Below are 26083 nucleotides of genomic sequence, written 5' to 3' on the forward strand. Positions count from 1 at the left end.
ATAGAAAACGTTCTAAATTGTTCAGATACCTTTCTGTTAAATACTGGATCCAAAACCCACCTTAATATTTCATCAGGTTCATTCTCAGCCATTGATCTTAGCCTTTGTGATCCCAAAATTGCACCTTCTCTCTCCTGGGAAGTTTTTGATGATCTTCATGATAGCAACCACTTTCCCATCATTATATCTAGCTCCTCCTATAAGGAAACAACTACTAGAAATTTCTGGAACATTAAAAACGCTAATTGGTCAGAATTTACTTCAACAACCGATATATTATTATCTTCCTTAACTATTTCTGAGGATATTAACATAACTCTAAATATTTTTAACGAATGCTTACTCACTGCTGCCGAATCTCATATCGGTAAAAAAACCATCTCGTCTACGCACAAAATGGTTCCCTGGTGGAACGCAGATTGTAGTAATGCCATTCGTTTATCCAAAAATGCTTTAAATAGATATCGACGAAATAAAACCCCTCAAAATCTTCTTTTACACAAACAACTTAAAGCCAAAGCCAAATTCATTATCAAACAAAGCAAACGATCTTCATGGCAAAATTACACTTCCTCTCTAAGACACGATACAAACCCCACTCAAATATGGAAGAAAATTTCACAAATCCAAGGCAATAAAACTAACTTTAAGATTCCTCACCTAACTGTCAACAATTCAGTTATCTCTGATAGCCAAGTAATTTCCGACACACTCGCAAATTATTTCGAAGATAAATTCAATAAAAGTAATACGGTTTCCGCTCCCAGTTATTTGCACTCTAAATTTCCCTCCACATCCTTATCAACTACAAATGATGTTATGTTTATCAACGCCCCCTTTACCCTTCATGAACTAAAATTTGCTTTATCTACATGTAGAAAATCTGCTGCTGGACCCGATGACATCCCTTATATCTTTTTAAAAAATCTCTCCAATATATCTCTCTCCAAACTCCTCGAAATTTATAATCTTATCTGGAACACACATAAATTCCCAGATATTTGGCGCAATTCTATAATTATTCCAATTAAAAAGCCTGATCAATCCTCCGTAACTCCTAAATCATTTCGTCCAATATCTCTCACTTGTACCACTTGCAAACTTCTTGAAAAAATGATAAATAAAAGACTCACTTGGTTCCTTGAAAAACATAATATTCTTCCTGAAGCTCAATCCGGTTTCCGCCGTCACCGATCTACTATTGATAACCTTGTTCTTCTTCAAACACACATATCTCAAGCAATCAATAATCATCAAGATGTCGTAGCAACTATATTTGACATTGAAGGAGCTTTTGATTCAATCTCTAGAAATGCAATAATTGACAAATTATCCTACTATAATTTGGATGGTAACATTCTCTCATTTATAAAAAAAAAGAGTGTGTGTACTTGTGTACGCACGTAAGAAGTTATACTTCTTTGTCGTCATAAAAAACAGTTTTTTTATATACCTCATACAAAATCGGTAATATTTGCTATAAGATGGTTATATTCTAGGGTTTAGATCATTCAGAACTTTCTATAACTTTTCTTTCGTAAAATTAATAACAAAAGTTATCATAATTGAAATAACAGAAAATAATGTTGATTATATATGTTGAGAAAAATTTTTAATTTCTTTTTCAATTAGAAGGATGTAATTCCATATTAGAATATAGTTCTATTTCCAATTAACTGTTCATAATAACAATGTTCAATATTGTAAAAATAAAGCTACTTTTCTCTGGAGTGACATTCATATTTTTTTGACATACCCTGTGTAATACCCATAAAAATTTACTATCTGATGGTTGAATCAGAGATTCTAGATATTGCAGAACCTTTTATGTAGAACAACTATTTTTCGTAAAATGAATAATAAAAAAGTTTTCCATATTATGGTTCCAACTTACAGGGACATACTGTATATTATGACAAAAATATTTTTAAATCTGTAGGCAAGTCAAAAGTGTAAACTCAACCTTAATTTAACAAGAGTTATAGTCGGTTCGCTAAACTCACGACACAACTGGCTAGTGTTTTTAGTAGATATTTTTTTTGTTTTTGGCCAATTTTGTGAAAATTGGCAAAATTACTAACTATTTAGTAATTATTTTCTTGTCAATTTTACAAAATTGGCAAAATTACTTACTAAATTCACTAGACATTTGTAGTAACACTGGTGGTACTCATTATTTTCTTTTAAAATATCATACAATATACAGGGTGTAACAAAAATACAGGTCATAAATTAAATCACATATTCTGCGACCAAAAATAGTTCGACTGAACCTAACTTACCTTAGTACAAATGTTCACATAAAAATAGTTACAGCCCTTTGAAGTTACAAAATAAAAATGGATTTTTTCCAATATATCGAAAACTGTTTGTGGTTTCTTATTGAAAACGGATATGTGGCATCCTTATGACAGGAATATCTTAAAATAAAATTATAGTGAAATTTGTGCACACCATAAAAATTTTATGGGGGTTTTGTTCCCTTAAACCCCCCCAAACTTTTGTGTACGTTCCAATTAAATTATCATTGTGGCACCATTAGTTAATAACAATATTTCTAAAACTTTTTTGCCTCTTAGTACTTTTTCGAAAAGCTAGTTTTTGTCGAGATATTTTGAATATTTGTCAAATCCACCATATATTTGTATACTGTTACGTACTGGTAATAATACGAAAAATTATTTATAAATAATTACAGTTTGAGGTATATTTTGAACCGTATTAGAAAAGAAGCCACATCTCGATAAAAGATGCCTTATCGGAAAAATACTAAGAGGCAAAAAGTTTCAAAAACACTCTGTTTAACTAATGTAACCGCAATAATAGTTTAGTTGTAACGTACACAAACATTTGGGAGGTTTAAAGGCACAAAACCCCCATAAAATTTTTACGTAAACATATTAAAAAATAAGCCGCATCTCGACTGAAAATGATTTATCGAAAAATTACTAAGAGGCAAGAAACTTTTAAAAACATTGTGTTTAACTAATGGCACCACAATAAGAATTTAATTGGAACATACATAAAAGTTTGGGGGGTTTAAGGGAACAAAACCCCCATAATATTTTTATGGGGTGCACAAATTTCACTATAATTTCTTTTAAAGATGTACCTACCATAACAATGCCACATGTCACTTTTCATTAAAAAATCTCTAATAGTTTTCGATATATCGGAAAAAATCGATTTTCATTTTGTAACTTCAAAGGGCTGTAACTTTTTTTGTGTGCCTATTTGTACTAAGGTAAGTTAGGTTCAATCGAACTATTTTTGGTCCCAGAATATGTGGTTTAATTTATGACCTGTATTTTTGTTACAGCCTGTATTATTTACAAAAGTATATACAAATCCGGTATAATATCCCTACTTTATAGCATTTTCAATATCTTCCGTAAGTCCAAACGGTGAGCTTAAATTTTTTTTCCAATGCATCCAACTTTCTTTGAAGCGAAGCTGAATTGTTCAAATATAAAAAACTCTCCTGCGGTGTTGTCCGTATGAGATGATATGCCAGTCTCTAATGCATCATTGTCCTCTATGTTTACTTTTAGATTTATCTGTATAGCCTACAAAAAAAATTAATCCAATTTAAATTTTAGATCACAACTACAACTGATATGAATAACATTGTAACTCCACTTATAATGTTTTTCAATTATTGCTTAAATGATATCTACAAAGGACAACTTTCATTTTGATCTAAAAACTTTTATCCTATCTTATGTACCTTAATATAAAGTTTTTTAATAAAATAACCTCATTGTAAGTGCAAATTTTGAATCACTAAGTGGAAAAGCTTTGTAACCAATGTTACAATACTATAAATTTCTATTATTGATGAATATCTTTATAAACACATTGTAACATCTATATAATTTACGAGTGAACTAACTTCCACTGTTATATCTGATGTTCACAGTGGATTACATGTTCAAGAAGCATCAACAGCGAAAACCCCTTCCTGCATCAAAGGCATTAGTTTATTATTAGATACGTCTGCTAAGTAAAAATTCCCAAAGAAGAAAAATCTTGGAAAGGAGAGACAAAGAGATCCAAGTGTTTTCAAAATTAATATTTTGAAGAAACTGAGGAACTCTGACCAAGAATACACTAGAAAAACTGTAAAATTAACGTAAATGAGAGAATCGGGACCTCGATGTAACGATAAATGTAACATTAAATGTAAATCGAAATTATATAAAAAAAGAATGACTCAATTCATTTAATAATTTTTGGGCAATAGCTGATCATTATAAACAGAGTGATTTATGTAGAGTTTGTAGAGCATACTTATGCAGATATAGTCCGTCCCCTATAACTTTTCCCATACGGTACGAATCAAAACATAAATTGAAACGAACGTCGATGTGTATATACATTTTGTATACTGTATACTATATACTACACACATCGGCATACGTTTCACTTTCTGTTTTGACTTAATTTGATTGAAAATGAATCGCACCGCATGGGAAAAGTTATAGCGGACGGACTATTCTCAACCAATAGTGAAAAGTTAAATGAGTCCACATAAAACTGGTAAATATGAATATAATTTGCAGTTAGCAGAACACTGACACCAAGTTTGTAAGAAACATTTTTGATACTTTACCAGATAAGATATGGTTAACTACGCTATTCAAAAAAAGTGGCATTGCAGCTCGACTTAAATCAGAACCATTAATGCTAACAACAATGTGATACATGAAAGCGAAAAGCTGAGGAAAAGTTATAAAATATGGATTAAGCAAATTGTAGCTGGAGCATCACATGAGCTAATGGTTTATTGCATATAAGGAGACAGTCTGTTACCAACGCACTGTACTTAGCTGAGAATATTTTTTAACAAAAAATCAAAATATTAAATTATTCTTCATTATTTATTTTTTAGTTGTTATATCCACTTGAAAAAGCATAAGATAAATGTGTTTATTGGTTTTACTCACTCTCAATTTACTTCTTTCTTTTCCAATCTCCTCGTTCTTTCAACATCATGTTACCTACGCACTTTTTTGAGGCTTGCGTACCATTTCCTGTGATGGAACTTGATCAGGATGATTTTCGTCCTCTAAATAAGCTGGTTCGTCTAAAATTAATAGATTTATGTAAAATATTGTTATGTGAATGTATGAGATAGCCACTTTACACGATGCAAGTAATTGCGCAATTTCTTGCAGCAATTGAAATTGCATCGTGTCACACGAGAATTGCACAGAAAAGGTGCAATTACTTGCAGCAACTTCTTGCTGCAAGAAGTTGCAGCTAAATAGAACATGTTCATGCAATTCTTTCTGCAATTGTTATATATAACACATATTATAATTTTCTCAATAATCTAACATTTTTAATCTAATATCTGATAACTCTACTCAAAAAATCACATTTAATTTATAAAAACAACATAACCTAAAATTTATGGTTAGGTCAAAGTTTCTGTCTATTTCATATCAGCTTCTGTAATTACTTGTACCCTGTAATCATTTTATTGCAGAAATCTAGTTGCAAGTTGCAACTGATTTCAGAAGTTTTTGCTGCAAGAACTTGTGCTATAAATTTCGCAATTACTTGCAATATGTAAAGTGGCTCAAATGTAGGAACAAAATTTGTTTTAACTTATTTTCAAAACACTTACCTGTAATCATTGACAGAATAAAAGACTCCAAGTACTGGATCCTCCGAGTCTTTAGTTTTGAATAAGTGAGATCGTAAAATCGTCCCGGTTGATTGATGTTTATCCACAGTTCTCTAGTGTAGAGAATCTCTACACTCTACACTACCTCTAGGAGCCAATAGGTTTTTATCAGTAATTTTGCGATTGAAAATCGCACTCACACAGTTTGGGCTTCCACAATGACATGCAACAAGCATGTTAATAAGTCCAAAAATATAATATGAAAACTATTTAAAAAGGCAGTATAACAATCACTCTATATTTATCAATCAACGACATAACCAAACCACAGCCCACAGCTGCGCTACAGCTGCCATATTGGATAATTTTTGACATGTCATTTGAACATCCAATCAGAACAAAGTTATAATGCGCGTATGCGCCTGGCCGATGCCTATGAGCCTGGTTTCAACATATAAAAATTTACCCTCAACGCGCGTAAAGAAGTATAACTTCAAAAACTTTCTAACTGGAAGAATCTTTAAAGTCCTTGTCAACGGTAAGCTTTCTCAATCTCTTCCTCAGAATCAAGGTGTCCCTCAAGGATCTGTATTAAGTTCAACTCTATTCATTCTTGCAGTCAACGAGTTATGCAAGTCATTTCCTGCTCCCATAAAATATGTTCAATACGCTGATGACCTAATCATTTACTGTCATGGTAAATCTGTTCCCATCACATGTAAACTTTTACAAGGTGCTGTAAATCTTCTTCAAGATAGATCTAATAAACTAGGATTATTACTCTCTCAAAGTAAATCCAAATTAATAAAATTTTCCAGAAGGACCTCCACTTCCGTGCCCCAAATTTTATTCAACGATTCCCCTCTATCTGTTGTTAATGAGTGTAAAATTCTAGGTATGATATTTGACTCCAGGTTAAATTGGAAAAATCACATCCATGAACTTAAAACTAATTGTTTTAAAAGATTGAACGTTCTAAAAACTCTTAGTCATCTTCATTGGGGTGCCGATGAAACTACTTTATTAAGAGTCTATAAAGCTCTCATCCGATCTAAGCTCGACTACGGAAGCTTTATCTACTGCTCAGCCTCTAAATCTGACATAGATTTATTAAACTCTGTTCATAATAGCGCACTTCGTCTATGCCTTGGTGCCTTTCGCTCCAGTCCTATCAACAGTATATGCCGTGAATCCAATGAACCTCCTCTCACCCTAAGACGGCAATCTCTTCTTCTTTCATATACTGCATCAACATCCGCAAATCCCTTTAATCCCGTCCATTCTCTAATTACCACATCCAATACCTCTTCTTCTACTAACAATGTTCAACATGTTACCATAAAACCTATACCTCAATTAATTACTCCACTACTTAAAAATATTGACCTCCGGTTGACTAGTTCATTTCCTATTCCTTCTCTTCCCCCCTGGACTAAAAATCTTCCTTCAATAGACATCTCCCTCACCATATTTAACAAACATGAATCACCCAACAGTCTTGTAAGGAAAGCATTTTTAGAAATCATACAAAAAAAATCATATGATTTAATTCTGTTTACCGATGCTTCTAAAACTACCACTGGTGTTGGCTGTGCTGTCACCACTAAACATGAACTTGTAAGATCTTCTCGGCTACCTTCAACATGTAGCGTTTACACAGGTGAACTATATAGTATTCTGTTGACATTTCAATGCATCTCCCATCAAAACAGACATGTTGCCATTTGTACGGATTCCCTTTCATCTATCCATTCAATCAATACAATTTTTACTGACCATCCATTGGTTCAAAACATTCATGACATCTTCCAAAATATCTCTGCTCAAGATGTAACAGTCTCTCTCATATGGCTACCTTCTCATACTGGAATTACTGGTAATGAAACAGCAGATCATTTTGCCAAAGAAGCTACCAACCTCAATACCGGAATCACTACAATTCAACTAGCTAGCGATGTCAAACTCGTTTTCAAAAAGTCAGTAAATGATGCCTGGCAAAACTTATGGCAACAGAATAAAACAACTCTACACGAACTCCAACCATATATTGGTCATTTCTCCTTGGACTTTCTAACTAGAAGAGAAGCATCGATTATTAGAAGACTCCGAATTAACCACACCAAACTTACCCATGGTTTCTTGATGTCCTCAGAAACTCGTCCAACTTGCCTCCATTGCAATGTTTTCCTGACTGTGAAACACGTCCTCACCGAATGTAACTCTTTCACCAACCTGTATACATCACTTGATATGAAACCTACTGTTAAAGAAATGCTCAACAGCCCTACAGAGATCATGAAAACTATATCGTTTTTAAAAACTACTCAGCTATACAAGAAGATTTAATACCATAGTCATTAGTTAAAGTTATATAATTGTTATATGTTTTCGTTATTTAATTATGTATTTAATGTTAGTGTTCTTGTACCAATGGCCATAGTTGTCGAGGTACTTTATGTAAATAAAAAAAAAATTAAATTATGAAAACGGTATAAAAAAATGCTTCTTTTAAAAGAAAAAACGTTTAATTGTGATGAGTGGTTCCTGAAATACAACCGGTCAAAGTTGACCGGCATTTACGGCAAAGATATAAACAATAGGATCATAATTTTCGAACCATCACCTTTTTGTTATTGTCCTCTTTCTCCACACCTTTTTTCATATCTTTAAAGTACTCATAACATAAATTATTATAATAAAAACTATCGATATTATGAGTGAAAATTGCCAAAAATAGCAAAACTCCAATCAAAAATTAGGTTGGAAAAATGTAATCTTAAAACTCAAAATCGGTATACGATAAAAAAAATGCATTTTCTCGGCTTCCCATGGAGCAGTTTTCTTCATTCTTTTTTTGTTCCCAAATAACTCGAGGAGAAGAGCCATCTAATTAACGCATTATTAAATGTCAAACTTGCTTTGTTTTGTTATAATAAATTAATTTATTTATTATAACAAAAATTTTTAATTTGTTTAAATAAAGATTGTTTAAATAAAGATTGTTTAAATAATTATACAGCTTTCAAATAAGAATATTTGTGTTTTTAACGTTAAAAGGTACACTTGCAGTAAGTTTATCTAAAAAAGTCTACAACTGGAGAAAATATGTAGTTTTCTTTAATGCATTAGTTAGATGGCTCTGCTCGAGTTACTTGAGAACAAAAAAATAATGAAGAAAATTGCTCCACGGGAAGCCGAAAAAAATGCATTTTTTTAACGTATACCGATTTTGAACTTTGAGATTACATTTTCTCCAACTTCATTTTTGATTGGAATTTTGCTATGTTTGGCAATTTTCACTCGTAATATCGATAGTTTTTATTATAATAATTTATGTTATGAGTACTTTAAAGTTATGAAAACAGGTGTGGAGAAAGAAGACAATAATAAAAAGGTGATGGTTCGAAAATAATGATCTTATTGTTTATATCTTTGCCGTAAATGCCGATCAAATTTGACCGGTTGTATCTCAGGAACCACTCATCACAATTAAACGTTTTTTCGTTTAAAACAAGCGTCCTGCCGCTTTTTTTCCAGTAGCGTTTTCATAATTTAATTTAATTTACTATTTTCCGAGATATTCTATTTGTTTATAAGCCAAAAAAGTGTTTATAATTTTAAAATATTCCTGAGGCCGCTTAAATAGTCCAATTTCAATTCTGTAAGGTGCATTATTTAGGCACAGTGTCTTTTTATAAAAAATTCATAGTTATTCTTATGTATCATAATTATTGTGGTTATTATAGCGACCGTAAATTTTTAATTAACAATTTAATTGTTGCTTAAACTGTTCATTTAATTTCCATCGGCTTCTGGAATTATAATTTATACGAAAAGAGATTTTATATTACCAAGATATTTAATTATTGATGAACAATTACTTATCTAAAATTTTAGTTGAAAATTAAAGATTTTGTTGGAAAACCCCGCATTTTCCGGGGAAAATTTTCGTTGAAGTGCTACTTCATGGAAGTAAATCGGGAAAAACCGGTCTCTATGTAGAATTTAATTACGGTGAATTTTTATTTGAGTCTTTTTGGTGTAAAGTTCAAATCTATGGAGTTATATAGCAAAAATTGAAAAAAACACGATTTTCGGGCGCCATTTTGTTTACAAAAAAAGTAGCATACTATCTGCTTACTTTGCATACCTATATTATTAATTTATAAAATCATAAGATTCGATTCCAGCAATTAAATTGCTGGTAAATAACTTTTCCTTGTATTTTGCTAATTAGCCCAGAGTACTATTAAAATACAATTAATGATTCTATCCCATTCTATAACCCATTAATGATATCTATCCCATTCTTGATATTATAACCTAGTAGTGTTTTTTATGAAATGATATTTTTAATAAAATTCCAACGACTTCCTTAAACTTGAGTTAAAGGATAATATTCAAATATTTGAACACCCCCGTACAAATAAGTGGGCATTGCCAGAACAATGTGATGATTGAAAACAATAAAGCCATAAGATATTTTTGCAATTTTAGAGACAACATGGTTATTTTCTGCATAGTCTGGAGGTCATTGTTCTTAATATTCGTTGATTGTAAGTAAATTAAAGAGTGCTGGACAATAATGGTGTGTAGGAGTGGCTGGCTGTTCTTGAGACACAGCATGTCTTTTATTTGGATGGACACACATGCACAAATAATCCCTTATGCAGGGTTGCCAACTGTAATTGATATAATTTATTATAAGTATAATGTAATTTAGAAATAACGAACTTATGGTCTGTATTAACCTCAATATGCTATATTTAGTTTATTACTTATATTTTACATTCAATATGAACACAAAAATGCCTCTCTATTAAAAATTGAAAGCTGTTTTATAAAAAAAATTAAAATAAGACAGTGGTGGTTCCAACTAATTTTGTTAAGCAGTAATTATTAAAATTAAACATTCTTTGGATAATAGCAATAGTAATATTTTTTTAATAATAGTAATAATTTTCAAGAGGGAAAATCAACGGAAGATGCAATCTGTACTCTAACAGCTAACATCTACAAAGCTCTTGATAATGCAAAACCATCTCTTTGTATATTTGTCGATTTAGCAAAGGCATTTGATACGGTTTCACATAAAATACTGCTGAATAAACTTCAAAAATATGGTATAAGAGGACTTGCATATAACATCCTAGAAAGTTATCTGCTAAATAGACAACAACATGTTCCTATAGATGGAGAAATCGGTAAAGGAAGAATTATATCTTACGGAGTACCACAGGGAACACTCTTGGGGCCAATTCTCTTCAATATTTATATTAATGATCTATTTAGACTGAATATCACAGGTAAGATAATAAGTTTTGCAGATGACACAGCTATTTTCTATGATGCAAATACATGGAATGACTTAAAACAAAAAGCTGAAACAGATTTTGCTACAATTCAAAAGTGGTTTCAGTTTAATAAACTTACCTTAAATGTAGAAAAAACAAAATATATGCCATTTACATCAGATGCTAATAACCTTCCAAATCTTGGCCCGTTAAAAATTGATGCAAAAAATGAAATTCCACATACATACGAAATTAAATATCTAGGTATAATAATTGATAAGCATTTACGATGGAACACCCAAGCAAATAATATAGTAAATAAATTAAGAGGACTCTTATCAAGATTTAAATTTTTAAAACAATTTTTAGGAATAACTCATTTACGAATTATTTATTATGCACTTATACAATCTCAACTCACATATGGTCTTTTAGGATGGGGTGGAATACGCAATAATTACTAACATTCTATAAGTATTATTCAGAAATGGATAATTAGAATTATATACGGGAAAAATTTAAGATATTCTAGTGAGCTGTTATATAACGAAAGTAAATTTTTAACTGTACGTAAATTATTCTGCTATAAAGCCCTTATACATCTACATGAAAAAAAGATAATATTAAATTTTAACAGTCATGCCCATCAAACTAGATATATAAAACATAATGCAATTCTACCAAAATGTAATAAATCCATCCTCCAAAGATATGTTGGTTACATAGGGCCCAAATTGTACAATTTACTACCGGATAATTTAAAACAATTTAAAAATTATAAAAAACATAGGTATAAATATGAAATTAAACAATGGATTGGGAGCAAATCAACAAAATTTTGCGAAGAACTTATTAATGGACAATTCTAATAAATAAACTTAAGTATGAAATAAATATCGAAAATAAAGTTTACATCTATAGAGATTTTTATTATCAACTGCAACATTCCTTGAATTGATGGACACATTTTTATCACAAATTACATATAGTAAAATTATTATATTTTTATTTTTTTCTTGAGTTTTTAGTATTTTTATAAATTCCCATATAACTGTATACATTTATACAATTGTTAAATATTTTTTGTTTTTGTTTATATTGTAAGTTAATATATTATATTTTTAAGTCTCACGCACAAGGGGTGCTACTTTTGTATGTATATTAATAATATATATACAAGGTAGCTCAACTTCAGTGAGTTATTTATGTTTATTTAGGTAGTAATCATTATGCTTTTTATTTTTTGTAAATCTTTATTGTTATTCCTAAATAAATATTATTATTATTAATAATAGTCCTTTAGAGCAGGTTGTTATATTAAATGTTTTTATATTTTTTTTTTATAAACACCTCTATTAAAATTTTTTACCGTTTTGATATAGTCAGAATTCTCAAACTATTCAAACTATAACTCAAAAGCTCAACTATTCTTTTTCTTTTACTCTGTCACTTGGTCATACGACCTTTGTATCCTACCCTATTTAAGTCCCATCAGTCCTCTGCAAACAATTTCCCCATTAATTGTTTTAAGATCCCTTATGGTTCAATTCTCAATTTGACCAGTGAATATCACTAATCATATTGCAATGGCATATGGTGTGTATGGCAGTCTTTTCTCCTGTTTTGCATTTTATGCACCATAGTTTATTCACTTTGGTCTAATTACCATTTTCGTGATCGTTTTAATTAAAACGGTTAATCTTGTTTATTACGGTTTATTAAATTATCTGTGACTTTTTTTATCAATGTTCTTGAATATTTTCCTATTCTGGATTTGCGCTTGAGTTGCTCTCCATTTCTTTTGGATATTCTTTATTATCCATTTATAAAAACCTAGTTTCTTACAACATATTTTAGAATCTGTTCCTTTATTCCTATGGGCCCCTTCATAACCAGAACCCAGATTAAAGACACTTTGTCTTGCCGGACATTTGCAGGTTCTCCCTAATTTGGATTTGATCTGCATATCCTTATCCATAAAATGGAAAACAAAACAAAGTGCTCCAGGGATGGCGGTTGTTGACAAAACACCAGTTTTCGGTTATACCGTTTTTTTACTGAAGGTTTAACCTAGCGGTTATATCCGGTCAAAAAACCGGTTATTCAAAAACTGGTTTTTGGTTTTTTTATTAATAGCTAATACCCTTCAGGCGGCGGGGGAACTTTCGACACCAAATTGTGGATAATCGAAGGGTCAAATTTTATTATAGGAAATTTCGACACCGCGCCTAAAGCAGGTAGGTACCCATGTAATTAGTTGGTTTTTTCCAATATTTGTTGTCACTTGTGTACTTGTGACTAAATTTAGACGAAAATTATTCAGTTTTAAGTTATTTCTTGTTTGACGTTGACTTGTGCACGTACTTATACGGATATTTTAAAAATGAATGTAATAAAGAGTTACCGTGGTCGAGATTTATTAGTGGTGGAGCATCATTCGCTCTAGAAACAGAAAGTGGTAAAAAGTGGTGAGATATTTTGGCGCTGCATCCAAAGAAACACTAAAATGGCAAATAAATGTTTGTTTATCTTTATATTAATGGTAAAATGTACAAAAATTACTAGGTGTATTATATTATTAAGATATTATTACAGTTGTAAAGAAATAAAATGCATATTATTTTTACTAAAATAAATAAATTATTTGTTTATGGTAAATTATTTCTGCCGCAGCTATATTTATTTGGTGTCGAATATTCCTGTAAGATAGAATTCGGCCTTTGGGGCTGGTGTCGAAAATGGCCATTAAATCTTAGTCACTACCTGCTTGGTGTAGAAAGTTCTTCCGCCCCCTTTAGGTTACAGTGTTACAATTACTTACATTACACTGTTGCGACACTCCATTCGAATAATATCGATATCGATACCATTGAAAGAATATATCGATACCAAGATAGTCAATCGATATATAAACAGGTCTTAATAGTATGGCATATCTGGATTCATTTCTGATAATGTGGACTCCTTATTCCACAAAATCTTAAGCATTTTTTGGTATAGCAATCTTAAATTCTTCCAATGTTCTGCACATATTTACGTTCAAGATTCACGATTAAACACCATAAAAGAGGACAAAAAAGACGTAGCCTCTTGAGACTGCATAGCTTGTGGCTCTTGAAGGAGGCCCTCATCCGGTTGATGGTGGCTTTTCCGATGAGAGTTCTTATATCCTAGTAGTTGTTTCATTCTTCATTATTTATGATGCCGAGGTAGCTGTAGGTAATCACTCTTTCTACTGGGGTTTGGTTGGCGTAGATTTGTGGCGTAGATTTGACCTTCTTTTATCTTTTTCTTGCTAAGTATCATAAGTTTTGTGCTCTATACAGTTGAGTCCCTCAATTTTTACCCGTGCTTCATCATTTAAAGCATACGAAATAAGTCGATGATTAGTCGGAAAATGAAATTTACTAAACGCAACAACGAGTGACAGTAAGTGACTTGCTGTTGCGTTTAGTAAATTTCAATTTCCGACTTATCATCGACTTATTTCGTATGCTTTAAATAATGACGCACGGGTAAAGATTCAGGGACTTAACTCTACTAATTTAGAGTAATCCGCAATTTTGGCCCACTGATGAAAAGAGAGTCTAGAGTTATACTCTAGAGTCTAGACTAATTCGTTTTTATCGTCCAGCCAATTACTAGGGTTAAAGAATAATATAATATGTACTAGCTGTCTAGCTTGTAGATGCTTTTATATCAGCTTATACCGGTAGACGTTTCTCTGAGGGTTGATTAATATGTCTGTTTAATATTGATTTCATGATATAATAAAAACTTCCCTATTTTTTTTCTGAGTTCATTATTATTTCTAGAGGTAACTTATCCGGTTTTTCACCAGTTATCACTTTAGAAAGAAAAAACCGGTTATAAGCAGGACAAGAAAATATCCGGAAAAACCGATCATTGCGGAGTAAAAAAACCGGTTTTAGGTTATATAACTGGTAGGTTTTTCCCATCCAAAGTGCTCTAATTGTAGAGGTATCTCCCTACTTAATGCCATGATTTCATTGAGTCTTAACAATGAAGCAAAAATGCAAGACATGGAGAAGACTTGCCCTAAATAGGGGAAGCTTCAAGGATCCTAAGCTTCAACTAAGACAATGATCATCAAGATCATCAAGGGCCGTGCAATAATAAACAACAAGAAAAATATTTAATTATATTTTTTGACTTTTTTATTTTTTTTGACACTTTGACTTCGGTATGCAGATCGAAAGTACTTTATTTTTAAAAGATCGTTAATCTTTATTCGCTTTAGAGGCTTAGAGCTTCACTTGTATTAAAATCTTAATGAACTAATTAATATCTTACCAACATAAAATGAAGAGTACAGGCGAAAAACAAGCAATGTCAGTTTTTCATTAATTTTGGCTTTTCTCGCCATGTGGTAGCCAAAACTGAGTACTATCATCGACTCTAGGCTATTGATTCAGGACAATAAACAGAAAGGTCAGTCTAAATAAATTTTCTAAGAATTTGTATCCAGGCGAAGGACCAGGATTATCCGCACGCCACAGAACAAAATAAGGAATGTTAGCATTTTTTTGGTTCATAATTATATTATTAAACTAATATAGATTCATATTTTATTAAGATTATAGAATAAGAATTGCTAAAATTCTACTAAGAATGACCTAAGTAGTTTTTAGATATAATAAGAATTAAACCTTTATTGATGTTTATCTCAATATGTATAATATATGATATTCCTTGTGTTCCCATGTACTCTTGAAATATTCTAATCTTATCGTTTGGTTATAATATTATAAATTGACAAAACCAATCAACTCCGTCACTGGTTCAAGGCGGGACTGCAAAATTTCCAAATTTGCAAACATTTCTGTAGTACGTTAGAGTAAACGTAGCAGAACAGCATAAAGAAGAATCAGCATTTCCTAATTGTGATTTATGTTGTTTACAGTAGCCAAAGACGTGAATAATGGAGTAATACTAATTTATTGTTAGTCACGTATGCAAATCATTTAATAGGATTACCTTTTATGATTTCGAACAACACCTAACCATCGCGAATACGCCAGATGCTATGAATTAGATTGTAGATTGTTTGAATAAAAGTTTTAGCTATAACTTAAAAAAATAGTTGCTGCACACTTTAGATTTTTGTCCTAAACTACATATTTTTTTTGATCGACTATTACTAAACTATTTCTTGACTTGGACATAACTTCTCGACTGAAAAATACAGTTTTAAATTTTTTTAGACTATAACTAGTATCCCAGGCACTTAAATGGAGAGAAGTGTGTGTTAGTAAAAAATGTAATTTATAAATAATATTATAGATCTTTTATTAGATACAAAATTTGAATATACTATTATTATCTACATAACGACAACCAAAACAGATTTAACAACTCTGAATAGTGTATATGTTATAGTCAAAGCCCGAATTTTAGGCACTCCTAGGTTTGACTAGGCAATCCTCAGGTCTGACTGACGGTCTTAGTCAAAGCCCGAAATAAATTACAGTTTCGGCTTTTGACTAGTCAAACCTAGGAGAGACTAAGTTGATCAAGCAAAGGTCGAAATTTAATTTTATGAAATCAGGGTTTGACTAGTCACACCCCGGTCAGCTATTAAAATGTCGTATTTTGTTAGATTAGGTTTAATAGAACGTCATTTCTTAATTTTAATGTTTATTATTTTTATATTGTTATTAAAATAAAAAAAAGTTGTGTTTATTCTTACATGTTGAGGTATTACGGCATTTAGAGTTGCACAATACGTTAGACCTTTTACACTTATGTAATTTGAAAGAGCATTTCTTATTGCAGTAGCATTTTGCCTGGTCTTCCAAATTTAGAATATTTTGTACTAATTTCTCTTAGAGATAGGTTAACATCTGAAACATCCTCTAAATTAGGAAAATTCTCTTTGCATTCTCTTATTTGATTTCTTGAAAAAAGTGTTGTTTTATCTTGTATGATACCCACAATATTTCGAGCATCTCCTTTGGCTCTATCAAAGCTGGGGATATGTATTGTTAGTTTTTCCTATTGAAATTGAAGAAAATTTTTTTCATTTAATTGTTTCATAGCATTAGCCTGGCCATGAAGACCTTAAATTGCCTTTCATTTATTTATTTTAATCTTTTCTGTCTGTCCCCAACGCATGCATGTAACTTTTCTTTGGTTTGACCATATAGTTGGTCAACAACACAAAATTTCCTATACCTCACAATATTAACAGCTCAAATAAAATTTCATTAAAAAAAGAAGGATTATTGGAAATATTGGGAGTGTATGCTAAACTCATATAATTCTATGGAATCTATTTCTACAAAATACTTTTATTCTGTGTAAAAAATTTAATATTTTTAAATATTTAATGTTAAATAATTTTCTCATTTGTTATTGTGTAAATAAATTCTAATTATTAAAAAAAAACTGCAACAATACCTATCCAAAGCTTTGATAGAGCCAAAGGAGATGCTCGAAATATTCTGAGTAACATACAAGATAAAACAACTGACGGTTTATATAGAGTTGGTACGAAATATGGAACAATAAACACACTTTTTTCAAGAAATCAAATAAGAGAACGCAAAGAGAGTTTTCTTAATTTCGAAGATGTTCCAGACGTTAAGCTGTCTCTAAAAAAATTTAGAACAAAAGATTCTAAATTTTGAGGAAAAGGCTTCATAAAATGCTACTGCAATAAGAAATTCTCTTCAAAATTATGTAGGTAAGTGTAAAAGGTCTAACGCATTGTGCAAGTCTAAATTCCATAATCACTCGACATGTGAGAATACACATAATTTTTTTATTTTAATTAATAATATAAGAATAATAAACATTAAAATTAAAAAATGAAGTTTTATTAAACCTAATCTAACAAATTAGGACATTTCAATAGCTGATCGGGGTTTGACTAGTCAAACCCCGATTTCACAAAATTGAATTTCGACCTTTGCCTGAAAAACTTAGTCTCTCCTAGGTTTGACTAGTCAAAGGCCGAAACTGTAATTTATTTCGGGCTTTGACTAAGACCGTCAGTTAGACCTGAGGATTGCCTAGTCAAACCTAGGAGTGCCTGAAATTCGGGCTTTGACTATAACATATATATGTTACAGATCAAGTTGATTATCCAGTTGGACTTGACTTCTATTCCTAGTTCGAGTCATTTCAAATGGCTGGTTTTAGTACAAATTGGTTTTAAATATAAAATGAAGATTTTTATTCAACATTTACTAGTAAAAGTAGACTCCAACTAGAAAAAGTATTCTTCCCAATTCTATTTAGCAAGAGTTGATTCTTTCCCAATCATTATATCAACATTATTTACTATTCAAATTACACTCCAACTAGGATGAGTAGATAAACTTCTAAAGAGTAAACCCAAGGTGATAGTGTCAAATCCTTTTGCCCTCAAACTCTCATCTCTTAACCCGTGTTGAGCTGCCCCCCCCCCACTTGCAAAAATTAAAAAACAAATAGCGCTGATTTATGAGCTATATATTCCGCAAATTAAAAATTTTGAGATCGTTACCCTGGGCAAGAATTTATTATTTTAGTTGGGAAGGCGGCAGGGGCGGGGGTGGGTGCTGAGTCAGCCCAGCTGATTAAAAATAGGGATATTGAATCGATCTTTGCGGCAGAATTACGAGCTATTTATCAGCTCTCGAACTGACGTAGTTTCGATTTTTGAGCTCATCCCCTTCACCCCCAAACAACCCTTTAATTGATTTAACTTAAGAGAAAAATGATGAGAAAAATTAAAATACGTCGTATCGCGGATATAATTCGTACAGCTTATATATTCTAAGAATAAACTTTTAAATTACGCGCATTTCGATTATTGAGCTACCACACCTTCGCAAGAAAACCACTCCATCTTCCCGGCTTAAGAGAGAGTTGTACTTAAAATGATTTAAATTCATTATTTGGCGACTACATATCGTTTAATAATTTATGAGGCCCCAAAATACGAGCATTTAGATCATTAAATTGCAATTACTTTTGTATAGTGCAGTCACTGAAGGTAAAAATCAACTATTACCTTTAATTTCGGTGAACCTTCATCAATTTTCACCAAAATTGGTGAGTGGGTAGAGGATACCTCAAGAAATAAAGGTGATATGGTGCCACCTTGCGTTTATAGCCTGAGGGTGGATACCACCCCTTCTCGGGGGTGAAAGTTTTTTTATTAAAAATAACTTCAAAAATGGGTCGAAGGACAAATTATAAGCAAAATTTGTTATATAAAGTTATTAAAATAAATCAATACGTTTTGAGTTATTAAAGATCAAATATTGTAATTTTCGTAAAAAAATGCATGCTTTAAAGCGATTTTTTTTTAAATAACTCAAAAACTGTAAGTTTTCCAAAAAAGTTTTCATTACCAAAATTGAAGCTAATAAAAATATAATAAATTTCTTACTTAAAAACCTTTTAATATTAATTTAACGTAAGTTATAGGTAATTGAATGTATATTTTTTTTCTGCCAGTACTCAAATCTAAGGACCCAAACTTAAATAACGGGAAAACGATGCATTTTATAAAATATACTTACTTAATACTTGTCAAAGTACTTGTACTATCAAATGAGCTCCAGAAGAAGTTGATAGCATCAAAACTTATACTCCAAAATTTTTTCCAAAGAATGTTGTTTTTTTTTTGAATAACTCTGTTAATTTTTGTGATATCAGGCACATCAATGCACGTCAGGCTATTTGAAAGGTAGTTTGAAGAGATATAAAACTGTATTACGTCTAGTCTTTCAAATACATACTTTATTTCTTTTTTAGGATAATACGTTAAAGGGCTCCAGTTATATTGTTTCGCAGTAAAGTTTAGGCTTCAACGTTTCTATCTTGGTTATTTTGATTCATACAGAAATAAAAAGACAATACAATAAAAAAAAACTCAAATTTCGTTCTCTATAATTTTTACGTGTATTGAGTATTGTATGTATCAAAAGAAAATAATTTACGAAAATTTGAAAAATTTTGATTTTTTTTTAAATCATATATACATCTTTTAAAAATATGAATTGTTAATCGGTCAAAATGTTTAAGGTCCATTACTTATGCGAAAGTAAAGAAAGTCTTATAGGGATTACGAAAGATTTTATTTTTTGTGGAAACTCTGAACTATTTTTCACTTTTTCCTAAAAAATTCGAATGGGTCCTATTATTTTCATGTTTACTTAGGTACTTAATTTTGATGCTGTCAACTTTTTTCGGAGCTTATTTTTTAGGTATTTCTGAGTACTTTGACAAATGTAGGTATATTAAGTACATTTTATAATAGGTATATATTTGTTTCCCTGTTATTTGAGCTTGAATACCTACTTAGATTTGAGTACCTACTCGCTTATATAAAAAATATACATTTAATTGCCTATAATAAATGTAACACACTTTGAATTATTAATATTAAGGCCATCGGTACATAATTCGCAAATATTTTACGGCTATCCCTACTTTTTCTGTCTTTACACGGCAAATTACATGTAGTCAAATTCACACTGGTATTAGACCAGGGCGCATCTGTAAAAATATTAGTACATTTGGACGTTGAGAGGTAACTCAATTTTTTTTGCAGAAATTGCTTGAAAATAACTTAAATAATAACAATTGAGTTATCCTCCCACTCAAAAAGGTCCGGAACATTGTTTAGATTTTCAAAATTTCAAATAATGAAGGAAAAATTCGATTTTTTTCTTAATTTTTTTATTATAACTTTAAAAGTATTCATTTCCGAGAAAAGTTGTACTGACCTAAAAATTACGTAATTAAATTTCACACAATATAGAATTGGTTAAAAATTTTAAAAATTGTCACCTTTGTTGCCAAATAGCAATAATTGCGAAAAAAAACCATATAAAAACAAGTTTTTGAATTTTACGTTTTTCAACCATTTGTGCTACACATAGAAATTTCGTGTTTTACTCAGAAAAGCTTTATGATACAGTAAAATAACACTGTCAATTTCATTAAGATCGGGTCAGTAGATTTTGCAAAATAAATTTTGCAATCCAGCTTTCGCAAAAAAAAATTATTTTTTCAAAATATTACAGGACCGAAAAAAAAGCAGACAGCAAGCTGAGTTTTTTAATACGTATAGAACAATACTTAACATTTCATCTTCAATTTGCAAAATTAAAATCGGTTAACTACCACGGCGTCAGGATTTTTTTTAAATGAACATTAATTTTTGGGTGCTCCGCGCAGGACAGCGGACGGTCTGCTCTGATTGGGCATTCCAATTACCTTTGATCATAATTGATACATTTTAATTTTTAGTATATTTCGATATAAATAAATTAATTTGTTTATTGAAAAATAAAAATACATACTCTGTCCTTTGAAATAACACTTTTTTCTTAGCTTTTTTTCTTTGTTTATATATTTTAACTTAGAGAATAAAAGTTTATTATTTTTAAACATATGCAATAGTTTAAACAATATTTCACAAACAATAATCAAATTAGTTTGATTTTTGTGGAATTAAAGTTTTAAAATATAGAGTAAGAAAATAATATATTAGATAAATATTGGAAGAAATTTTGGTGGAAATCAACTTGTGTGAATCGAACACAGCTGTCCCGCGCGTAGCACCAAAAATTAATGTTTATTAAAAAAAATTCCTGACGCCGTGGTAGTTAATCCATTTTAATTTTGCAAATTGGAAATGAAAGGTACAGTTCTCTTCTATAAGCAAAAAAAATTTCAACTTGCTATCTGCTTTATTTTCAGTTCTGCGACATTTTGAAAAAATGAAATTTTTTTTCGAAAGCTTGATTGCAAAATTTATTATGCAAAATCTATTAAAACGATCTTAATGAAATTTACAGTACTGTTTTATTGTATCATAAAGTTTTTCTGGATAAAACATGAAAGTCCAAAGTGTAGCATAAATGGTTGAAAAATGTAAAATGCGAATACTTGTTTTTTATGGTTTTTTCGCAATTATTGCTATTTTACAACAAGGCTGACAATTTTTAAATCTTTTACCAAATACTAAATTGTAGAAAATTTAATTACGCAACTTTTATGTCAGTGCAACTTTTCTCGGAAATGAATACTTTTAAAGTTATAATCAAAAAACGAAGAAAAAAATCAAATTTTTCCGTCATTTTTTGACATTTTGATTATTTAAACAATGTTCCGGACCTTTTTGAGTGGAAGGATAACTCAAATATTATTATTTGAGCTATTTTCAAGCAATTTCTGCAAAAAAATTTGAGTCACCTCTCAACGTAGATCTCAAAACAGATGCGCCCTAGACTATATGGATATGTAAACATTACTAGAATGTCATTCTACTTGACAATGTCATCATTAACTTTAAGAAGATGGCTTTTGAATGTTCTTGGATAACTGTTATTTGTATATTTGCAAATTATTAATTCAGTTAATAAATGTGAATTTATATGTACAACGAAAACTAATACTCAATCGAGAAAAGAGGAAAAGTGTTAAAGTGAATTTTATTTTTACTATGGAACGCTTAAAATTTAGAACATCTTTAACAAAAAAATATTTGGATCACAGAATATATCCTGAATATATCCTGATGTATTCTCTGCTTGAATCTTCCAAATATTAACAATAAATAACTTTTTATTAAGTTCACGTCTTAAATCAATTTTTCATCAAATACACTTTCAATATTATTTAATTAACAACTCAAAATATTCCCGATGCCATGTCAAATATTTAAAGCTGTCACTCTCTTGTCATCATATTCTATTTGACTCATACTGTATGACAAAGATAGCGAATGTTCGATTTGGAAAATATCACCACGGACATGGTGTCCATTTATTTCGAATCCTGAAAAAACTAATAAATATTTTTAAAAAATTTATACGCAGAATGAAAGACTAAATTATTATCGAGGGCCGAAAGTATCTTAGAATAAATAAAAACTTTCTTTTGAATGTGGTATTTGAAATTAAAAATCACACTACATTTTCTCTTAGTTTTTCACCACTGTAGTTTATTAAAATAAACATTATAGAAGTTTTCAGGGACTTTCGGTCCTCGGTAAGAACGTAATCTTTCATTCCGCGTTTAAATTTTTCAAAAATACTTATTAGTTTTCTCAGGATTCGAAAAAAATGAATCCCCATTTGAATAGCATTGCAGCTGAAAATACGTACCCATCCCCTTAAAAGGTTTTTCAGGTAAGCAGTTTATTCAATATTTTATTAGCTTCAATTTTCGTAACGATTAATTTTGTAAAAATCTTACCTTTTTACGGTAAAGCTAGCAGCACCCAACCTATATCTCAAAAATGAAAAGGAGTACAGAGCCCATTTTAACGGCATATTTTATTGCTAATTATTTGCTCTTGATTGGTATATTAACCAATCCCGAAAAACTACCCCATCATCCCCTAGCTCAAAACTCACCCCCGAAAAAATGATGAAAATAGAAAATTCAACCCCAAGGAATTAACTGATAATTTATTGGTAATTTATTACGGAAAAAAAATTATTTCTGTAGCCGTTTCCGAGAAACAGTGGGTGCTGCTAGCTTTACGGTAAAGCTAGAAGCACCCAGTCTATATCCCGGCAACGAAAATGAGTACAGAGCCCATTTTAACGGCATATTTTATTGCTAATTAATTGCTCTTGATTGGTATAATAACGAATCCTGAAAAACTACCCCATCATCCCCTAGCGCAAAACTCAATTTCCTAGCGCAATTTATTCTTGTACATGTCACAGTTCAAGTTGATTCTCAGTTAGAGTTGACTATATTCCTAGTTCGAGTCAACTTAAACTAAAACAAGCAGTAAGAGTGGATTTGAAAAATTTAATTCAACTTTTACTAGTTGAAGTAGACTCTTCCTAAACCTTGTTAGTAAAAGTAGATCGCGGGAAAAAAAGAATCAACTCTTACTAGTTTGAGTTAACTATTCCTGGATCGATTCAGTAAATAAACGAGTAGGATATCACGTGCTTTTTTGATGAGTGTGCATCTCTTTGTTTTGACCGTTTCAACTACTTATCACGATTTGGTGTCGGTAAAGTCAGCAGCACCATTTTATAAGACCGAATTCAGACTAAGACTATACCCAATCTATATCTCAACAAATCAAAGGAGTACAGAGCCCATTTTAACGGCATATTTTATTGCTAATTAATTGCTCTTGATTGGTATACTAACCAATCCCGAAAAACTACCCCATCATCCCCTAGCTCAAAACTCACCCCCGAAAAAATGATGAAACTCGAAAATTCAACCCCATTGAATTGATTCCTAATTTATTGCTAATTTATTACGAAAAAAAATGTATTGTTGTAGCCGTTTCCGAGAAACAGTGGGTGCTGCTAGCTTTACGGTAAAGCTAGCAGCACCCAACCTGTATCTCGGCAACGAAAAGGAGTACAGAGTCCATTTTAACGGCATATTGTATTGCAAATTAATTGCTCTTGATTGGTATATTAACCAATCCGGAAAATATGCCCCATCATCACCTAGCGCAAAAATCACCCCCGAAAAAATGATGAAACTCGAAAATTCAATCCTAAGGTATTAATTGCTACTTTAGTGCTAATTTATTACGGAAAGAAAAAATTTATTGCTGTAGCCGTTTCCGAGAAACAATGGATGCTGCTAACTTTATGGTAAAGCTTCTAGCTAAAAAATTCAGTCAGAGGGAATTCGTTGCTAATTTATTGCTGATTTATTACAGAAAGAAAAAATTTATATCTACTAGCCCTTTGCGAGAAACAATGATTACCGAACTTCTCTTAGTTATTGTATTTGATACAGTCATTAAAAAGAAATAATATATCGACGAAGACGAAGTCTTCGTATACATACATAAAAATGGTATACATTTTTATTAAATATCATTTCACCCTCCATTTTAACCTGGAAGAAAATAGACTGATATGATACCTGTCGAAATATTCCAGAAATTGAAAAAACCTACTTTTACGATCAGAACACACATGCGTCTTTCATTGTTCTATGCCTTTTATTAATTCACTTTCTTCCGTACCTATTGTAGCTTTAAGTATGGAGCTAAAATATTTTTTGTTTTTGTTTTCGAAAAGGGTGCAGCAATAAATTACATTATTGACGTTTTAAACACTGCACTAATGTTCAAGTAAAAGTTTTTGTAGATATTGTCCTGTAAGTACGTTTGTAGAAAAAATATTGTATGATATGCGTGTTAAAAAGTACATTTTTAAGGCACTCATGTGAATTGCAGAATTCGCTATCCCTCATACCCTGCAAACTTTCACATGCGTGCCTTAAACGTGTACTTTTAACACTTATATCATAAATAACTATTATATTATGCTAGTCACAAAAATAGTTATTGAAATTTCTACATCATTATATTCATGTATTCTTTATATTCATCATTATCATCATTCTTTATTATATTGTTATTAAAGTTAAAACTATATATTATTAAATATTTTTCTAAATTTTCTAGAGAAAAACTGTGCCGTCTATCCGATAATAATTGTTTACGAGTATACGCGGAAAAATTTCTTTATATTTCACTCCTGTTGAGCTGGCCTCCCATAGAGATTAAAATATAAATAGTGCTAAATTACGAGGTAATTAAGAGATTTCATATACCGTAGATTAAAAATTTCGGGCTCGTTACACTGGGCAGAAATTTAATATTTTTGTAGGGGCTGACGCACACCCCTCCCACTACTTAAAAATAGAGATATTGAGTTGATCTTTGCGGCGGAATTGCGAGCTATTTATGAGCTTTTAAAGTGATATAGTTTAGATTTTTGACCTTATCCATTTAACCCTAGAACAACACTCTAATTGATTCAACTCAAGGGAAAAGTGTCGAAAAAAATTAAAATAATATATCGTATCGAGGATATAATTCGTATAGCGGATAAATTCTAAGAATAAACTTTCAAAATACGCTAATTATTGAGCTACAACCCCTTCGCAAGAAAACCTCCCCATCTTCCCCGATCAAGAGAGAATTGTACTTAAAATAAAAAAAAATAATTATTTTGTGACTACATATATTTACTAATTTATGAGCTTGCAAAATATGTGCATCTCGATTATTGAAATGCAATGTCTTTTCTATTATAGTGCCGTCACTGAAGGTAAAAATCAACTATTACCTTCGATTTCAGTCAACCTCCATCGATTTTCACGAAAATTGGTGAATGGTTAGACGATACCT

This window comes from Diabrotica virgifera, chromosome 1 (assembly GCF_917563875.1).
Source record: "Diabrotica virgifera virgifera chromosome 1, PGI_DIABVI_V3a".
NCBI lineage: Eukaryota > Metazoa > Arthropoda > Insecta > Coleoptera > Chrysomelidae > Diabrotica > Diabrotica virgifera.